General features: G+C 46.6%; 1 protein-coding gene across 6 annotated transcripts in view; it reads right to left on the bottom strand.

Moving 5' to 3' along the window:
* Positions 1-11,891, bottom strand: part of ZNFX1 (zinc finger NFX1-type containing 1) — a 53,555-nt gene extending 41,664 nt beyond the window's left edge. For 3 of the 6 annotated variants that reach the window (XM_073555234.1, XM_073555238.1, XM_073555237.1), the window contains exon 1: positions 11,653-11,891. The gene's annotated coding sequence lies outside the window, so the exon portion shown is untranslated. Of the gene's footprint in view, positions 1-2,577; positions 2,706-11,652 lie in introns of all 6 variants that reach the window. The other 3 variants (XM_073555236.1, XM_073555239.1, XM_073555235.1) reach the window with 2 other exon arrangements.
* Between the last annotated feature and the right edge of the window lie 4,882 nt (positions 11,892-16,773).

The following is a 16,773-nucleotide window of genomic DNA, read 5'->3' as shown; positions in this document are numbered from 1 at the left end:
CGAGTGCACAAGTGGTGTGGTGTGATTTGGAGAGAAGACAATTAAGCTCCCCTTCAGTGATGTTGGAGAGGGAGGTTATGGGGTTTGGGCATTGGTCTAGTATACAAAGGGGTTGTGGTGGTTGAACAATAAAGACTTACCTTCTTTGGTCGATTTTATTTTTGAAGTGTGTGGCTAAGTCCTTAGCAGATATGAAGGAGGTTGGAGGGGGCAGTGGTGGGTGGAGAAGGGAGTTAAAAGTTTTGAATAACTGTTTGGGGTTGTAGGATAGGGAAGATACGAGGGTTGTGAAGTAGGCCTGTTTAGTAGAGGTGAGGGTAGATTTGAAAGCCAGTGTTGCCTGTTTGAATGCAGTGAAATCATCTTGCGAATTTGTTTTCTTCCAACGTCGCTCTGCAATTCTGGACACTTGCCGGAGCTTTTTAGTGATGTTATTGTGCCAGGGTTGTCTATTGATACGTTGCACTCTGCCATGAACGAGATGGGCGATCGTGTCATTGTAGAAAGCAGTGGCACTGTCTGTGTTGTGGAGTGAGGATATGGTTGCCAGTGGTAGAACAGAGTCAGAGAGCGTGTGGGTGTCTAAGTGTGCGAGGTTTCTGCGATGGTGCGCATGTTTCTGGACATGGGTGACAGGTGTGGAGGACAGAGATGAGGAAGTGAGTAGATGGTGGTCAGATAGAGGGAGAGGGGAGGTTGTGAGGTTAGAGAGAAGAGACGGGTGAAGATCAGGTCTAATGTATGTCCGTCTGTGTGAGTGGCTGAGAAGGATCACTGGGTAAGTCCAAAAGATGAAGTGATAGGAATTTGGAGGCTGTTGACTGAAGGGAATCAGTGGGGGTGTTGAAATCGCCCATGGTGATAGTGGGAATGTCAATGGAAAAAAATGAAGAAGCCAGGTAAAGAATTGGTCAATAAAGGCAGTGGCCGGGCCCGGAAGTGGGTATATGACGGCCACTTGGAGGTTGGAGGGAGAGTAGATGCAGATTGAGTGGACATCAAAATAGGGGAGGATAAGGGAGGGAAGAGGGGGGATTGGGTTAAAGGTGCAGTTAGTAGAAAGGAGAAGACCCACTCCTCCACAATGTCTGTTGCCGGGGCGAGGAGTGTGGGTGAAGTGGAGGCCGTCGTAACACAGCACAGCAAGGGAGACAGTGTCAGAGGGTGTCAGCCATGTTTCTGTGAGGCCAAAGAAGGCAAGATTGTGAGAGAGAAAGAGGTCATGAATCACCTAAAGCTTATTGCAGATGGAGCGGGCATTCCAGAGTGCTCAAGAGAGGGAGCAGGGGGAGGGGCGTCAAGGGCACAGGTTTTACGTTGGCGACATAAGGAGCGGTAGGAGGAGGAATTAATAGGAGGTATTAGCTGTGGGGGTCCAGATTTGGGAGATATGTCGCCAGCAGTGAGAAGCAGCAGAGAGAGGGAGAGCAGGTGGGAGAAAGAGTGGCCGGCTTGTTTTATTAGGAGTACAGATCTGAGGTTGAGGAGCAGGTCAGCAGAGGAGGTCAGGTGGTGAGGAAAGAGGGAAGGGAAGATGATTTTGGTTAGAGAGTGCTGGGGTTTGGGGATAGCAAAGGAGAGTGAGGATTAGTGGAGCAAACACTGTAAATGCATATGTAAACATGGTGAAGGAGTAAGGTGGGTTAATAGAAAAGCTAGGTCCAAGTAATAGGAAGTGCAAATGTAAAGCAGGAGTGGAACAGGCACTAACTGTCCCATTTATGTCCTTTATTTGAAAGTCACTTAAAAACAGCAAGGAAGTGTGAAGAGGAGACGCTACGGACGGCCTTTTCGCGCCGGTATGCGCTTCTACGGGTCCTTCTTTACATTTGCATTTGGAATTTCAACTGTTGAACTTTATGTGGGGTGGCACCCGAGGTCCCGGAGCCGGTTTCTATCTGTAGTCCCGTAGTAGTGCAGCTGTGCCTGGCCATTCTGATCACTTCTATTCTTGATTTCAAGTAATAAGAAGTGCTTACTCGGCAGACATGCCTGGTGCAGATCCTGCCTGCTGCACTCCGATACAAACGCTGCCTGCTGCACCATTCAGTCTATCCTACTGGGTCCAGCTGCTGCGCATCCGTTGGTCTTTCCCGGAGTGGCACCTGATTTTCAACCGGAGCCAAGTCTAACCTCACCATCAGAGGCCCTAGTGAACAATCCGGTGCTCGCTTAGTCACGCCCCTCCAGGCTCTCTGTGGTCCGTAGTACAGTGGTTCCACAAACCATGTCCGTGATAATCCCCTCCATTGGAAGAGGTTTTGGAGGGAATTTTGGATCCTTTCAGAATCCACAACCCTCTGAACCTCATTCACCAAGCCACCTTCGACAGAAACCAGAGGAGGCGCGGATGAGGGAGAAAATGCCCAAGGGACAAACTCCTTTAATAGGGATTATAGAACACATTAGGGATGCAAAGAGATGGAGGAAGCTCTATTCTAAATGCCACAGGATTGACCGCCTCTAGGGTTTCATATGGACCAATAAACTTTCTACCCAATTTCGCCAATGGTACTTTTAGTTTAATGTCCCTAGATGACAACCAAACCTTATCTTCAATTTAAAAACACGACTCACCGAATGTCTTCAATAGGCCTACTGTTTTTGGCCAATCTGAGTAGTCCCAATAATTCTTTTAAACCTCCCTACAGACATCCCCAAGTCTCTGTGCGGCACCCTCCACTGCAGGACATTCAGAACTAATCCTAGAAAATTCAACAAAATGGGAATGAAAATCATAATTACAGAAAAATGATGAGATTTCAGTAGACTGATTTACTTGACTATTAAAAGCAAACTGAAGTTAAAACAAAGACCAATCCTCCTGCCAAGCTGCCACAAAGCACTTTAAAATTAACTCCAAAGATTGATTTGTCCTCTCAGTCTGACCATTGGATTCAGAGTGGTAAGCAGATGAAAATGACAAGTCAATCACGAGTTCACAAAAAAAAGCTCTCCAGAATTTAGAGAGAAATTGTACTCCTCTAACCGACACAATGTTAAGAGGGATCCCATGTAACCTTACAATATGAGAAATAAACAACCTGGAGAGTGTCTTTGCATTAGGTAAACCTGACAAAGGAACAAATTTAGCTTGTTCACTGAATAGGATAACTACAACCCAGATAGCAGTTTTCTCACCAAACAGAGGTAAATCCGTAATGAAATCCATGGACAAATGAGTCAATGGAGCCAATTCCCCACCCGGTCGACTATGAATGACTTTAGCGGGTGCGCAGACTTTAAAAACTGATATAAAATCTTTAAAGGGGTTGTCCACTACTTTAAATTAACCCCCCAATGTATCCCCCGGGGCCCCTAATGAATTTTGTTAACACCTCATGTTGCCTATACTGCCTGTGAGTGGCGCTATCGCTGGCCGCTCACAGGCAGCACATGACCCCCAGCTGCAGCCGGCTCTTGCTTCCGCTGACGTCCCGACAAGTGCTGGCAGCAGCTGGGGGTCCCTCTTCCTCCTTCTGCGCTGGCTGCCAGGCTGTGGACGGGGTTGTCCACCTGCGTCACACCCAGCAACCACCTCGCGCCCATTCATTGATAAAGCGCGTGGTGGATGCTGGGTGTCACGTGGGGTTAATCCCGCCCACAACCCAGCAGCCACCGCGGGGACCCAGTGCTGAGTCACGCCTCACTTGTCGTGACGTCAGTGCTGGGTCATGTGCTGCCTGTGAGCGGTCACGGATAGCACCACTCACAGGCAGTATAGGCAACATAAGGTATTTACGAAATTCATTAGGGGCCCCGGGGGAATTCATTGGGGGATTAATTTAAAGTAGTGGACAACCTTTTTAATACTACTATGCATGGACTGTCACCAAAGAAGTCTTGCAATGACTCTCCGTGTAGCAGTAACCCCCAGGATGACAACTCAAGACAGAATCATTAAATTCCTGTAACACCCGCAATCTTAGGTACACAGGCACAAATAATTTGGACCCTGGAGTAGTGGAAGGAGCCAACTATTGGACTCTATAAATCTCCTCTTCCAATTCCATGGTTACCATGGAAACCACAGTACCCTTAGGAATAATTGAGGATGGAAGTTCTGGAGGATAAAGTGAATTGAGACTACGAGGTAATGCATCAGCTTTCACATTCTTAGACCCCGGCGTGAATGTAATAGAAAAATTAAACCTACAGAAAAACAAGGACCATCTGGTCTGTAATTCAATGTAAGCTAGATTCTTGTGATCAGTGATCATCGTTAAGAAGGTGAACCATCCCCTACAAAAAATACCTCCATTTCTCAAAGGCCAATTTAACAGCAAGTCACTCCCGATTTGGATCATCATTTTTTGTTTCTTCTGGCGAAAAATTTTTTTGAAAAAAAAATAAGCACAAGGACGTAGGTTAGTCAGTTTTAAGCCCCTGCGATAAAACTGCTCCCACTGTGATTTCCGAAGCATCCACCTCCACAATGAACCGTTCTTGAAGATCAGGTTGGATCAGAAAGCCCTGATAGCACCCAGCTACTAAACCTTGAGATTCGCCCCCTTACGTGTAAGGTCAGTAAGAAGTTTAGCAATCTGAGAGAAACCCTTGATAAATTTTCTACTGTACAATAGTTAGCGACTCCCAGATAACGCTTCAAGATCATGAAGTTGAGCCCAATCAGTCATGGCCTGCATCTAACCACCTGGGTCCATCTTAAACCCTTCTGCTGACAAGATAAACCCCTAGAATGAAATTTCCTGAACAGAAAAAGCACATTTCTCTAATTTAGCAAAGAGTTTTCCCTCAATCTCTGTAACACAACACGGACATGTTTCTGGTGAGAGTTTAAAATCAAGCGAGAAAATTAGAATACCATCCAGGTCAATCACAACACAACTTCCAATCAGAGAAAATATAATTCATAAAATTTTGAAACACAGCAGGTGCATTAGATAATCCAAATGTCATGACAAGGTTTTCAATAAGACCCTCAGACTTTAAAAGTGCTGTTTTCCACTCATCCCCCTGCGTATCAAATTGTAAGCCCCTTTAAGATCAAGTTTAGAAAACACCCTGGCTCCCAGAAGCAAATATATAGGTTGGGAATGAGTAGAAGTGTGTAAATATTTTAACAAAGAAAAATCTGACAGCTACAAGGGAGGAGGAAGGATGGATATGACCCTTCTGTAAACTGTTAACATATTCTTTCATAGCGCTCCGTTCATGCCTCGACAAATTGTAAAGACGATCTTCAGGCAATTTGGTGCTAGGAATAAGATCAATAGCACAATCATAGGGACGATGGGGAGGTATTATCTCCATATATTTTTTTCGAGAACACATCTCCAAAGTTCTTCAGTTACCCCGGCAAACCCTTCAGACTAGCAGAGCATATTTGTAGTGTTTAGACATTTCTTGCAACAATTGGGGGTCCATTTAACAATCTCCTTCTGACACCAATCAATAACAGGGTTATGAATATGCCCCAATACCAACCCAGCAGGTAAATTATCCAACATAAAATAGTAGATAGATTCAGAGTGGAATGCTGCCGCTTGGAGAAAGAAATTCACCGTTGCCCTCTTGACCAAATTCTCTCCCCTGTCCCCCTCCCACACGCCATCCTCTCACATTCCCCGCCTGTGCCCTGTCCTCCCTGCCTCACAATACCCCCATCCTTTCACATTAACCCCCCATGCCCTAGCCCTCACAATATCCCCATCCTCTCACATTCACCCCCTGTGCCGTCACCACTGCCTCACAATACCTTCAACCTCTCACATTCACCCCATGCTGTCCTCCCTGCCTCACAATACCCCCATCCTCTCACATTAACCCCCCGTGCCCTACCCCCCACAATATCCCCATCCTCTCACATTCACCCCTTGTGCCCTGTCACCCCTGCCTCACAATACCCCCATCCTCTCATTCACCCTCCGTTCCATCACCCCTGCGTCACAATACCCCCATCCTCTCACATTCACCCCCCCGTGCCTTGTCTCCCCTGCCTCACAATACCCCCATCCTCTCATTCACCCTCCGTTCCATCACCCCTGCGTCACAATACCCCCATCCTCTCACATTCACCCCCAGTGCCCTGTCTCCCCTGCCTCACAATACACTCATCCTCTCACATTCACCCCTGCACCTCCCCCCCTGCCTCCCAATACCCTTATCCTCTCACATTCACCCCATGTGCCCTGTCCCCCCGCCTCACAATACTCCCATCCTTTCACATCAATCCCCCCGTGACCAAGCCCCCACAATATCCCCATCCACCCCCTGTGCCCTGTCACTCCTTCCGTGCCCTGTCTCCCCTGCCTCACAATACCCCATCCTCTCACATTCACCCTCTGTGCCCTGTCACTCCTGCCCCACAATACCCCCATCCTCTCATATTCACCCTCCGTTCCATCACCCCTGCGTCACACTACCCCATCCTCTCACATTCACCCCCCGTGCCCTGTCTCCCCTGCCTCACAATACCCCCATCCTCTCACATTCTTCCCTGCACCGCCCCCCCACCTCACAATACCCTTATCCTCTCACATTAACCCCCGTGACTAAGCCCCCACAATATCCCCATCCTCACATTCACCCCCTGTGCCCTGTCACTCCTTCTGTGCCCTGTCTCCCCTGCCTCACAATACCCCATCCTCTCACATTCACCCTCCCGTGCCCTAGCCCCCACAATATCCCCATCCTCTCATATTAACCCCCGTGCCCTAGCCCTCACAAAATCCCCATCCTCTCACATGCATCTCCTGTGCCCTGTCCCCCCTGCCTCACAATACCCTCATCCTCTCACATTCACCCTGTGCCCTAGCCCCCACAATACCCCATCCTCACATTCACCCCCTGTGCCCTGTCACTCCTTCTGTGCCCTGTCTCCCCTGCCTCACAATACCCCATCCTCTCACATTCACCCTCCCGTGCCCTAGCCCCCACAATATCCCCATCCTCTCATATTAACCCCCGTGCCCTAGCCCTCACAAAATCCCCATCCTCTCACATGCATCTCCTGTGCCCTGTCCCCCCTGCCTCACAATACCCTCATCCTCTCACATTCACCCTGTGCCCTAGCCCTCACAATACCCCATCCTCTCACATTCACCCCCTATGCCCTGTCCCCACTGCCACACAATACCCCCATCCTCTCACATTCATCCCACAGTGACCATGACATTCCTAAGCTGAAAGAATTTAATAAATCCCATCCCCACTTACCATGAAGCTTGCAGTTACTGAGGCAGGACCATATTTAGAATTGAGGCAGGGACATTTGGAGGGTAAGAAATGACGGGAAACAGTGCTTCTCCTGCTATTCAGCTTCTTATAATACCCTATTCCGCATCGACATGGCATTAGCTAATGAGTTGATGAATGCAGTGGTGGGGGATGTGCAATACTTACCGAGAGTGATCTCGGACCACAGTCCCATCCTTGTGTCCATTAAACGGGAGCGTTTGAGAGGGGGGATAAGGGAAGAGTGGAAGTTACATCCGGCCTGGATACAACATATAAATATGCAGGGCATCATGTGGGAGATTGGGGAATTCTTTGTCCAAAATGATGATAGTGCTCATCCTCTGGTGGTATGGGACGCCATGAAGGCATATCTCCGGGGAATTCTATACAGGGATATATGTAGGAGAAAGACACAAACTAAGCGAGATGAGGTGGATAGTCTGGAAGCCCTAACTAGGGCGGAAATAGAAATGGCACAGCACGCTACACCCGACACTCAACTGACACTTAGGGTGTGTGCAGACGCTGCGGAATCCGCTGTGGATTAATCCGCACGGATTTTGCAAAAACCGCAGATAAACCGCAGGTCAAAAGACCTGCGGATTATCTGCGGTTTTGACTGCGGTTTGGTCCTGCGGATTCACCATCTCCACAATGGAGTTAGGAACCCGCTGCAGATTCCGCAGAAAGAATTGACATGTCACTTCTTTCTGCGGTTTCAAAACCGCAGCAAATCCGCGCTGATTTTTCCGCAACGTCTACACAGCGTTTTTTTTTTTACCATTCATTTGAATGGTACTGTACACCGCAGCTAAAACTGCTGCGGGTCCGCAGCGGCCAAAAACGCTGCGGAAACGCAGCGGAATCCGCAGCGTTTGCACATACCCTTAGGCAGGCACATGAAAGGGTCAATAGGTTACTACTAGATAAAGCAACTAAGAAGCAGGCTTTTCAGAAGATTAGATTCTATGAAGAAGGGGAAAAAGTTGGTCATCTATTGTCGACTATAGCTGCAGCCCAGAAGAGGCAGCTCATTTATACATAGTATGGATACTGCAAAGGGGACAAGGGTTACTGAGACGCCCGAAATTCTGGAGGTCTTCGCAGGTTTTTACCAGAACCTCTATTCATCGAGTAGAATGGGAGGGGAAGGGGGGGCGGAGGCATTTCTAGGAGCGGGACTGCTTCCGACACTATCTATGGAAGATAGGGATAAGTTGGAGTCTCCTATCACAGTAGAGGAGTTGGAGATGGCTCTGCATGGCATGACTAATGAGAGGGCCCCGGGAGCAGACGGTCTTCCTGCGGATATATATAAACACCTAGAAGAAATTCTGCTACCCAAGCTATTAATAGTGTTTGAGGAGGCTATGAAAGAAGGGATTTTGCCTGCGTCTATGCGGGAGGCGGTGATAGTGGTGATTCCTAAGGACGGTAAAAATCCAGGAATTCCAGATTCATACAGGCCAATATCCTTGCTGACAGCTGATGTGAAAATACTGGCTAAAGTGCTGGCGAACCGACTTACTGGTGTTGTTGATACATTGATCCATATGGATCAATCGGGGTTTATGCCCAACAGATCAACAGCAGCCAATATACGGAGACTATATCTCAATCTGCAGTTGCCCGTCGATAACCCAGGTGGGAGGGTGATAGCCTCACTTGATGCCCATAAAGCCTTTGACTCTGTAGAATGGTCATACCTGTGGAGAGTACTGTATAGTATGGGCTTTGGTCCTCAATTTACAGCGTGGATTCAGCTATTGTATACTCAACCCACAGCTAGAGTTAAGATTAATGGGGTAATGTCCGCGGGAATACAGCTGCATAGAGGAACGAGGCAAGGCTGTCCACTGTCGCCGCTCCTGTTCGCTATTGCGATAGAGCCATTGGCAGCTGCTATTAGACGCAACAAGGCAATAAAGGGGTTTCAATATGGCGATTTGGAGGAAAAGGTGGCCCTGTATGCGGATGACCTTTTGTTATTCCTAGATGACCCCTCGGCTTCATTGGATCATGCTGTGCAGACCATTGAGGGGTTCAGTGAGATCTCAGGACTGACCATAAATTGGTCTAAATCAAGTCTATTTAAAGTGGACAAGGAGGTGGTATGGACTCAGGAAGACATAGGGGCCAACAAACTACAATGTGTGGAAATGTTTAAATATTTGGGGATACAGGTTTCCCTACCGGTGACTGAGTACCTTAATACTAATCTAGTACCCCTACTGGCAATTCTAAGAATTAAGGTGGATACTTGGAACAAATTACACTTGTTGGTGGTGGGAAGGATTAATCTACTTAAAATGGTTTTAATGCCCAAGCTTTTATATATATTACACAACTCCCCAATCTGGATACCGCAGAAAAGGTTCGGAGAGGTGAATTCACTGTTTAGGGCCTTGGTATGGGGTAAGAAACAACCTAGAATAAGGCTTGAAACCTTGCAAAGACCAAAGGATGAGGGGGGACTGGCACTACCAAATCCGGAACTGTATTTTTTAGCTGCCCAAAGTCAACATCTCAGAGGGTGGTCTAATCAAGAGAATGCAGGCGTCAGAGGAGTGCTGGAATACGTACTAAATAGAAGCCCGTTGATACTTGGCCTAGAGGATGGGAAGATGGGTGTAATGGGAGACGGGTGTCCCACTCTGCGACTCTTACAAGACCTGTGGAACAGACTAAAGAGGGTGAGAGGGGTGACCGGGTTGACTAGATTCACAGTTATATGGGATAATAATAACCTCCCAGAGATTCAGAAACTTGGGAGACTGGAAGGCTGGAAACATAGGGGGCTGACATTAATGTCTCAAATTATGGATAACGGGGAGCTGAGACCGTTTGTGCAATTATAGAGTGAGTTTCAGTTGCCGGATTCTGAATGGTATCACTACTGTCAGGTACGGCTCAAAAACTTTCCAGAAACCTGCAGATACAATCTGACATAGTGTTGGACTATATATGTGGTGGTGATGGACTTACAAAAGGGGTAATATCTAACACCTACAAAGATATATTGCATACACATTTAATGGGGTTCCCACTTCAAGCAAGATCCAAATGGGAGGGAGAGATTGGGGTGATGACTGACGAGGTATGGGACAGCGTCCTAGAATATGTCCCCAAACTCACTATGAGTGAACCAGCTAGGTTGTCCCATCTTCATGTGATCCATCGTGTGTACCGTACCCCCCTTCTGATGTTTAAAATTGGGCTGAGGGACAACTCTGACTGTCCAAGATGTGAGGGGTCTGATGTCGGAATCCTTCATATGATGTGGACTTGTCCCAGGCTATCTGCGTTCTGGTTTAATGTCATTAACAGAATAGAAGGGGCTTACGGAAGTGTTATACCCAAAAACCCACTGGTCTGCATACTGGGATATGTGGAGGAAATTGAAATAGTTAACAGTGCAAAGCTTGCTATAGCCAGACTACTATATGTAGCAAGGAAGCTGATTGCGAGGAACTGGATCAGGAAAGAACCACCTTCTGGGAGAGAGTTTGTGAAACAGGTGTCTTGTATCATCCGGCTGGAGGAAAGGATATATGCTAAAAGAGGCAATTCTAAAACCTATGAGAGGTTGTGGAATCCCTGGTTACGATACGGTACAGTCTAACTGGTGGGAATGTGCTATATTTTACAATGCTGGTGTTGTGGATAAACCATTAATACCCGGACATAGGAACATTTCTGTTTTGTATGGTTTGATTGACAATATGGGTAAAGAGGATGACTAATGGTAAATTACGGTGTAAGAGAAATCATATGGAGAAAAGAGTTATATAAGCTGTCTACATGGGGGTGGAACAGGGATGTTCAATTTGTAAATCTATTGTGTGTGGAAGATTTACTGTATATTCTGTATTTTGAATTCTGATTAATAAAAATCTATTTGATCAAAAAAAAAAGAATTGAGGCAGGACCAGGAAGTGTCCAGTGTATGCACACAGATGGCACTGGGACCCAGTGTGGCTGAGACAACCAGAGCCTGCACGGCAGAAACTGCAGCTTCTGCTGGCCAGGAAACAACTCCTCCGGTGAAACAGCAGCACCGTACACTGCACACAGACAGGCTCGGCAACCTGCCGCTGTGCAGTCTGTCAGACAGGGGAGCCGGCATTGTGCTGCTCTCTCCCTGACACCTCAGATACTAGCCATGTCTCCCAGTGGGCCCCTGCATGTGACTGGGCCCAGGACAACGGCCCCCTCTGCCCCCCCAGTAGCTATGCTACTGTCAATAGCATATCTTATATAAATGTGCTTTATATTAGCTTTACACATCATACCACTCACATATTTTAATATTATTGCTTGTCATAACACTAATAGATTACTTTTCATTCATACTCTTTACACTGATCTTAGGGATTCCTTCTTTTTTAACTTTTGAATTTCACATCCATCAATCCATATTATTGATTTTAAACAGCATTTTTATTAACACACCTTATAGTTCTCAGGCAATGCCACTTTAAATTTTCCCTCAGCTTTGGTGAGGAGCATGCGTGGGTAGCCGACAAATAGAGAGTTCCTTACGTCTGATCTTGATGTGGCTGTCACGTCCCTCCGCTTCCTTTGGATACTGTTGGCACGTCACAGATCACATGATCGGAGCTCTGAAGTCTCTCTTTTGTCATGCGCCGTTACAGCCAACAACCGCGGATGTCACTGGAATTATAATTTCCCATTAGTCAAACATTGTATTCAAATCCTCACACCCCCTGACTCAGACACGCTCCCCCCCGAAGAAGCAGGGCGAAAAGAGCGCGTCAGGGCCGGAGGCTGCGTCCCTAATAGCAACACTCCCATACAGCGGCGTAACTTAAGGTATATTAGTGATTTCATTGGGTTTCATTTATCTTCGTGCCTATGAACTTATACCTACTACAGTGGATCTCAGTCACAGCTTCATTATGTGTTAGGCGTCGGGTTCCGGCAACTGCACAGCAGGAATCCAGAGCCTTGCATACAGCGGTCTCCCATTCTTCTCAGACCGCTCAGGAACCTGCACAGCAATCTCGGCTTCCCAGGCGCTCTGCTCAGACCAGCTCTGTGGGACTGGTTGTTGCTGCCACCTCTGGGTCAGCAATAGCAGCGCAGGTTGCCCTGCAGCAAGCCACCCCAGTGGCTAAGTCCTCTCGTCACGCTACTGGGCATGCTCACGAGACGATCCCCTATTGGAGATCGGGAGTCACGTGCTCAGGTCCTTCTACTCATCTGATTGGGCCATCTCAGATCTGGAAGGTCCCGGAAGCGCACGGCTATAAAAGGGCCGCATGGCCGCTCGGCCATGCGCTAGTATAGACTTTAGTTTGCTACTGTGTGTATGATGATGGATGTACGGACTTGAAAATTACTTATTATGAAACCCCTTTCCTCTGATATTACGAATGTGAATAGGGACTTAGCTTAGAGTCAGCGCCAGTCACTGGCAACCTACAGGCCACAATCCTCATCCGCCTCAGTACTAGCATCCGACAGTGCGCCTCTCCAGGGCACTGTTGTAGTGCGGCTGTCTCTGTCGCCATGCTGCAGTCTGCAGCACTTGTGGGCGTCCGCGGTAGCGACGCCGCACGCACGGTAGGTCTAGACGGACACTGACCCTGTGCCTTGGGCCCAAGTCCTGAGACCACATAACGTGCGTGCACTCTGCTGAGACCTGTGAGGTCTTCAGGTTCAATTTTTTTTATTTTACCAAGGGTAACAGGAGAAATTGGACTGCAAAAGTTATTGTGCAATTTGTCCTGAGTACGTTGATACCTGATATGTGGGGGGGAACCACTGTTTCGGCGCATGGCAGAGCTCAGAAGGGAAGGAGCGCCGTTTGACTTTTTCAATGCAAAATTGGCAGCAATTCAGATCGGACGCCATGTCGCGTTTGGAGAGCCCCTGATGTACCTTAACAGTGGAAACCCTCCCAAGTGACCCCATTTTGGAAACTAGACCCCCCCCCCCCCCAAGGAACTAATCTAGATATGTGGTGAGAACTTTGAACCCACAAGGGCTTCACAGAAGTTTATAACGTACAGCGGTACAATTAAAAAAATCATACTTTTTCCACAAAAATGATCTTTTCACCCCCAATTTTTATTTTTCCAAGGGTAACAGGACCCTAAAAGTTATTGTGCAATTTGTCCTGAGTACGCTGATACCCCATATGTGGGTGCAAATGACTATGTGGGAGCTCGGAAGGGAAGCAGCGCCATTTGACGTTTTTGGCTGGAATTGAGATCGGACACCATGTCGCAATTGGAAAACCCCTGATGTACCAAAACAGTGGAAACCCCCCACAAATGACACCATTTTGGAAACTAGACCCCCCAAGGAACTCATCTAGATGTGTGGTGAGAACTTTGAACCCCCAAGGGCTTCACAGAAGTTTATAACATACAGCCGTACAATTAAAAAATCATATTTTTTCCACAAAAATGATCTTTTCACCCTCAATTCTTATTTTTCCAAGGGTAACAGGACCCTAAAAGATATTGTGCAATTTGTCCTGAGTGTGCTGATACCCCACATGTGGGGGTAAACCACTATTTGGGCGCATGGCAGAGCTCGGAAGGGAAGAAGCGCCATTTGACGTTTTTGGCTGGAATTGAGATCGGACACCATGTCGCGTTTGGAAAGCCCCTGATGTACCAAAACAGTAGAAATCCCCCACAAATGACACCATTTTGGAAACTAGACCCCCCAAGGAACTTATCTAGATGTGTGGTGAGCACTTTGAACCCCCAAGGGCTTCACAGAAGTTTATAATGCCCAGGCATGAAAATAAAAAAAATCGTATTTTTTCCACAAACATGATCAATTAGTCTCCAATTTTTTTATTTTCCCAAGGGTAACAGGAGAAATAGGACCCCAAAAGTTGTTGTCCAATTTGACCTGAGTACGCTGATACCTCATATGTGGGAGAAAACTACTGTATGGGCACATGTTGGGGCTCGGAAGGGAAGTAGTGATGTTTTGGAATGCAGACTTTGATGGATTGGTCTGCGGGTGTCATGAGCGTTTGGAGAGCCCCTGATGTACCTAAACTATTGAAACTCCCCACAAGTGACCCCATTTTGGAAACTAGACCCCCCACGAAACTTATCTAGATGTGTGGTGAGCACTTTGAACCCCCAAGTGCTTCACAGAAGTTTATAACGCCTGGGCGTGAAAATAAAAAAAATCATTTTTTTCCACAAAAATGATATTTTTGCCCCCAATTTTTTATTTTCCCAAGGGTAACAGGAGAAATTGGACCCCAAAAGTTGTTTTGCAATTTGTCCTGAGTATGCTGATACCCTATATGTGGGGGTAAAACACTGTTTGGGCGCATGGCAGAGCTTGGAAGGGAAAGAGAACCATTTGACTTTTTCAACGCAGAATTGGCTGGAATTGAGATCAGACGCCATGTTGCATTTGGAGAGCACCTGATGTGCCCAAACAGTGGAAACCCCCCAATTATAACTCCAACCCTAACCCCAACACACCCCTAACCTGAGCCCTAACCCTAGCCCTAACCCTAATAAAAAAAATGTATTTCCATTTTCCTATTTTATTATTTTTCCCTAACTAAGGGGGTGATAACGGGGGGTTGGATTTACTATTTATGGCGGTTTTTATGTTTGGCGGCTGTCGCATGCTAAAAGACGCTTTTTATTGTAAAAATAGTTTTTGCATCACCACATATTGAGAGCTATAATTTTTCCGTATTTTGACCCATCGAGTGATGTGAGGTCTTATTCTTTGCGGGACGAGTTGACGTTTTTATTGATACCATTTTCGGGCACGTGACATTTTTTGATCGCTTTTTATTCCGATTTTTGGGAAGCAGAATGAACAAAAAATCAGCATTTCATGAATTTCTTTTGGGGGGGTGCGTTTACACCGTTCCGCGTGCAGTAAAATTGATAAGGCGGTTTTATTCTTCGGGTCAGTACGGTTACAGCGATACCTCATGTAGGTTTTTTTTATGTTTTGTCGTTTTTTTGCAATGAAAACAATTTTATATAAAAAAATAATTATTTTTGCATCGCTTTATTCTGCGAGCTATAACTTTTATTTTTCGCTGATGATGCTGTATGGCAACTCGTTTTTTGCGGGACAAGCTGACGTTTTCAGCGGTACCATGGATATTTATATGCGTCTTTTTGATCGCGCGTTATTGCACTTTTTGTTCGGTGGTATGATAATAAATCATTATTTTTTGCTTCGTTTTTTATTTTTTAAGGGGTTCGCTAAAGGGGTTAACTAATGGGACAGTTTTATAGGGCGGGGTCGTTACGGACGCAGCGATACCAAATATGTGTTCTTATATTTTTTTATTTTTATTTTCAAAAAATGAATTTATTGGGGAATATTTTTTTTTTTCACGAATTTATTTAGCGATTTTTTTTAAAATTATTTTTACACTTTTTTTTTTTTAACTTTATTACATAGTCCCAGGTGGGACATCACTGTCCTGTGACAGATCGCTGATCTGTCACATCACAGATCACTTGTGACAGATCAGCAATCTGTCACAGGCAGTTCTGCAGACTTCCTCATGCCTGCGCTTTGCAGGCAGTGAGGAAGTCAGCTCCCTACAGGTCCCCGTCGCCATCTTGGATCGGGGGCCTGTAGGGAAAGAGCCCCCCGCAGCAGCACTGCACATTGCGCTGCCGTGGGGGGCTCAGGGAAGCATGGAGGGAGCCCCCTCCCTGCCGATGCTTCCCTTTAACCCCCGGTACAACCGCGATCGGGTTTTGATCGCGGTGTACAAGGGGTTAATGTGTCGGGGGCGGTCCGTGACCGCCCCTGACACATTGTGCCGGGTGTCAGCTGTGATAATCAGCTGACACCCGGCCGCGATCAGCGGCGCTCACCACGTGGGCGCCGCTGATCGCATTAGACGTACTATCTCGTCCTTGGGAATTAAGTCCCAGGGCACATGGAAGGGATAATGGCCATCTAATGGCAGAAAGGGGTTAAACAACCACAAGACGGATTTCATCAACCCAGGTATCATTTCAATCAGTATAACGCGTAACGGCGCTGACCTGACACTTTCTGTAGGTTACTGTGCACAATTCTGCTGACAGGTTCCCTTTAAGAAAAACTAAATTAATACTTTGGAGTGGCCTAGTCAAAGTCCTGAACTTAATCCGGTTGAGATGCTGTGGCATGACAATAAAAAGGCAGTTCATGCTCGGAAACCATTCAATATGGCTGAATTACAACAATTCTGCAAATATGAGTGGGCCAAAATTCCAATAGAGCATTGTAAAAGACTCATTGCCAGTTATTGCAAACGTTATTAATGGTGCATACTCAGATTGGGCCAGGGTTACTAGTGGGGTACCACAGGGTTCTGTATTGGGCGGGCCCCCTACTATTTCATATATTTATTAATGATCTAGTGGATGGCTTACACAGTAAAATATCAGTATTTGCAGATGATACAAAACTATGTAAGGTAGTTAACACAAAGGAGGACAGTTTGCAACTACAGACAGATTTGAGTAAATTGGAGAATGGGCTGAAAAATGGCAAATGAGGTTTAACACAGATAAGTGTAAGGCCTCTATCACACTTCAGTTT

Source organism: Dendrobates tinctorius, unplaced genomic scaffold, assembly GCF_039654945.1.
Source record: "Dendrobates tinctorius isolate UK_male_01 unplaced genomic scaffold, ASM3965494v1 ptg000223l, whole genome shotgun sequence".
Lineage (NCBI taxonomy): Eukaryota > Metazoa > Chordata > Amphibia > Anura > Dendrobatidae > Dendrobates > Dendrobates tinctorius.
This window is presented reverse-complemented; position numbering and strand designations above follow the sequence as displayed.